The sequence below is a fragment of the Euphorbia lathyris genome, chromosome 4 (assembly GCF_963576675.1).
Source record: "Euphorbia lathyris chromosome 4, ddEupLath1.1, whole genome shotgun sequence".
NCBI classification, from domain to species: Eukaryota; Viridiplantae; Streptophyta; class Magnoliopsida; order Malpighiales; family Euphorbiaceae; genus Euphorbia; species Euphorbia lathyris.
This window is the reverse complement of record NC_088913.1, coordinates 28,749,319-28,753,385: the sequence shown is the minus strand read 5'-3', so window position 1 is coordinate 28,753,385 and position 4,067 is coordinate 28,749,319. Positions and strand designations below refer to the sequence as shown.

The window sequence follows — 4,067 nt, the reverse complement described above, 5'->3', positions numbered from 1 at the left end:
TGAATGTGAAGCTTCGGCTCTGTTAGAAGCAATCCAGTGAGTGATGTCCAAAGGGTTGAGCCGTGCGATTTTTAAGACCAATGCTCAACTAGTTGTTACTGCTATCTCCTTATATGAAGATGATTTATCATAATTTGGAGATGTGATACGTAAATGCAAGTCCATGCTCAGTTTAAACAACAGTTACTTTGTCTGTTTTATTAAATGACAAACGACCATTTTGACCCATGCTTTGGCTCGGTCTTCTCACTCCAATGTTTAACTTTTGTCCTTAGAAGGCTCATTAATTGGTTTTCATTAAAAAAAATTATTTGCTTTAAGTAATTTATTATTGTTTTTCTTTTTGACTTAATTATGAAAAAGTGTCTGCAATTCATTTGTTCTAAACTGTCTAAAAATATCGAAATGGCCCAATTCAAAATAGCAAGCAAGGCCAAAGTTGAAACCAAACAACGGTGTCCGATTGGAAATGTGCTCCCTCATGTCTGTCCAGAAGAAAATATTCCGATGCCCTAATTCATCGTCATTTCTCAATAAATAACTCTAGTTCTGTTCTATAGCTTCCTCTGATTCTAGGGTTAATGTATCAGAGTGCCGCAACGACTTCCAGTTCCAGGTATGATTGATTTCAATTACTGAGGCTTTTCTTCATTGTTCTATTGTCTATTTGGTTTCTTTCAATGTCTCTCATTATCTCCATAAATTTCCAATTTTTGATGCAATATATCTCTTGTTTTCTTCTCCACTTCAAGTTCCAAAATCTCAATGTTCGCTAACTTGATTAACCAGCACCAATTCTCACATGCGCTTCAAATGTTTCCTCATCATCATCTACTAAGTACTCAACAAAACCCCATGCTTATTCTTTTCTTAATTTCCTTAAAGAAACTGGGTTTGCTAAGAATCAGATAGTAGCTGTTCTCCAAAGAACACCCAGGGTTCTTTCTGCTAATATTGAGAGGTGTTAAGCCTATTTGTCAGGACTTGTGATTTAACTCCACTGATTTTGCTGATATTGTTTTTGTTTACACACTGATTTTGAATATCTCTTCTAGGCTTTGGCTGTCTATTTTAGCACTTGTTTGGGGGTAACGTAAACTTTTTAATGGAAGCTAACCCTTAACTCTAACTCTGACCGCCGTTAAACTCCCAACTGCCAAACAAAAATATGTTTTGGAATATTCATATGTTGTTAAAGTTTTTTTGGGTGGTTCTGGAACATGATCTGAATAGGACATTGTTTGTTTCTTGCAGATTGCTACATAAGCTTGTCACTTTCCATTGAATTTTGTTGTCAAGCTAAGCATTGTAAGCGTATGGTTAAAAAAAGTTAATGAGATTGGTGTTGATAGGAAGCTAAGATGTTTATTGAAGCTGTGAGGGAGATGAGTTGTTGAAGGAGAATTGTAGCTGAATGTGATGTCTTACCTATTGCTATTGTAACTATTGCTACAACATTGGAAAGCCCAAATCTGTATGGAATGATTCACTCCTGCAAGTACACAAGTCGAACCTCCTTGTCATGTCATGAATGCATAAAGTGAATTCTCGGATTCAATTAACTTATAATCCTATTGAATGATCACAAAGGCCAATCATGCTTTCATCTTTGTTTGTCTATAGTTATTTGAAAATGTAGAAGCATGAAGAAATCAAATGAAGAGATTGATATTGTAAAATCAAATGAAATATCATGTATTCATCTTGATGATTCAACTCTTATCTGTTTTCTTCATGCTTTCCACATTTTCAAATAATCTTATTGCAACATCTTGATCTTCGGGGAACAAGCAACAATGACGAAAGCATGATTGGGCTTCGTGATCATTCAAGAGATTATAACTTAATTTAATCCGAGAATACACTTTGTCTATTCTTGAGATACCAAGGAGTTTCGAATTGTGTAGTTGTAGCAGCGAATCATTCCATAGTTCATACAGTTTTAGGCTTGACTTTCAATGCTGTAACAATAGTTACAATGTCAATAGGTTGTTAAAGAATGCAAGGGGTGGAAGGTTTCTAGTCAACAGATTCTGCACAACTGATAGAAAATTCCTGAGGTTTGAATTGTTTCTTTTTTTGCTTACCTGATATGTGATTAATATTGACTCCAAAGAATTTATGTTCTAATGCTTTGCATGAAATGCATTGGTAAATTTCATTTCTAGCAAAACAATGGGCTGGAATTGGACATTGTTGCTGGTACTTATTATGGACGTAACTTTTAATGAATGTTTTCATAATTTATTGTAAATTGAAATTATCATGTGTTAGTTTCTGTTCTGTTGATTAATAATTGATTTTTCTCGTCCTGATTACTGGTTAATCGATTTTTGCAGTAGTAGCAAGGCATAACTAACTTAATTTTCATTTGAGGGAATCTATTTTTGTTATGTAACTTGTTCTTACTTTTTGTTATGTAACTTGTTCTTATGGATCTATTTTGAGACAATATCTAGTACTCGATAGGGATGATTCTTATGTAAATATAAATAATGAGAATGTAAATCACAGTTAGAATTGGATCTTGGGAAATAAAAATAATGTTATGTACTGGTATTTCTATGGTAATAAAAAATGGCCCTTTAAAATTATATTCCTGTTTACATTTTTTGCCTTCAAATATTGATAGAGTCTCAATGCCAAATGAGCTGTCAAAATTCCTCAATCATAATATTTAACAGAATGCTAGATTGCTACTAGGTTTGTATATGGGGCGGGGATTCTCAGTCCCCGTCGGGGATGGGGAATCCCTGAAAAGAACCCCTGTGGGGCGGGTATGTGGATAGTACATCCCCGATTCTTGGGGTCAGGGCGAAAAATCCCTATATATATATTTATCTTTGTGTGACTGTTAGGGTTAATAAAATAAATTGGGGTGTCTGATTTCTCTCAATCTCCCCAATCTTCATTTCTCACTCCCTCTAACTGAAATTGCTACTGTGCCCTGCTGCACCAGTGACTGACAGCGTCTGGCTGGTGGTTTGTATGTCATCCCTCTGCCAAAAAGTCTGGTATCTTGAAGAAAGATTTCAAGTCTGGGTTGTTTAAGGTCCATGAGATCTTTGTTCTTTCTGATGTTGAGATTGCTTTGATACAATGCTGGCGTAAATATTTGTGGGAGGATTAGCTTGGGAGACGTCCAAGGAAATCATGAGAGAACGTTTTGACAAGTTCGGTGAAATCTTGGAAGTTATTATCTTTGATAAGCTTACTGGCAGATCCAAGGGCTATGGGATGAGGGGCAAATTTTCCCCTTTGCATTTTCGGGGACAGGGACGGTGAATCCCTGTCAGATCGGGGAGCTGGGACTGAGGAAGTTTTCCTCTTCCCTGCCTTGCCCGGTTTACGTCCATAACTTTGGCACTGAAATTTGACAAACAGACGATTTAACTTCCAATACTTAAAGCAATTGAACCACAGATTTATATATAACTCATCCTGTAATTTATGGACAACAGATTCATGAATATGAAGCAAAGTTTTCCATTATTTCAAACAACAGATTTATGTTCGACTTATGTATAGTCAGCAAAAACTAACATGTTCGACTTATGTACCTTTTTCTCCTGCAGAGCAGACCAAGTCTTGGAACATGTCTCTTATCTCTCCAATATTAACAGTAGACATCAGGCCTGGATTTCAAAGGTTACCCTATCAAGCTGAGTTGGCATTTTTCTCGATTTCGGATTTTCAGTTGTGCTGATAGCTTCTTCAGTTTCGCCCAATTTCTTATGTCTGGAAGGATAATCTTGTCTACAATGCTGTTTTTCGCCTCCACATAGAAGCGGTTGTACAGAAAGTACCCTCGGTTCTTTCTGCTAATCTTGGGAGAAGTCTCAATACGGATAAGGGAAACTCGACTGTTTGATGTAGTTAAGCTGTGACTTTATTGTATATTCATGCTCTCGAGAGTTTTCTTTCTCAGGTTTTTTCAACCGAATGATTAAATTGTGATGCATGGTACCAAATTGTTTTAAATTTAATTTAAACTGTGTTGTATATATATCCTCCCACAATGTACTATGTAAATCAAATTAATGAAATGAAGATACATTAGTGGCTAA

The 4,067-nt window shown here is 35.9% G+C and overlaps 1 long non-coding RNA gene across 1 annotated transcript; it reads left to right on the top strand.

Moving 5' to 3' along the window:
• The first annotated feature begins 400 nt into the window (after positions 1-400).
• LOC136228027 (uncharacterized) lies at positions 401-4,067 on the top strand. Its single transcript, XR_010688372.1, has 3 exons — positions 401-616; positions 1,255-2,060; positions 3,576-4,067. It is a non-coding gene; the product is annotated as an uncharacterized lncRNA (long non-coding RNA).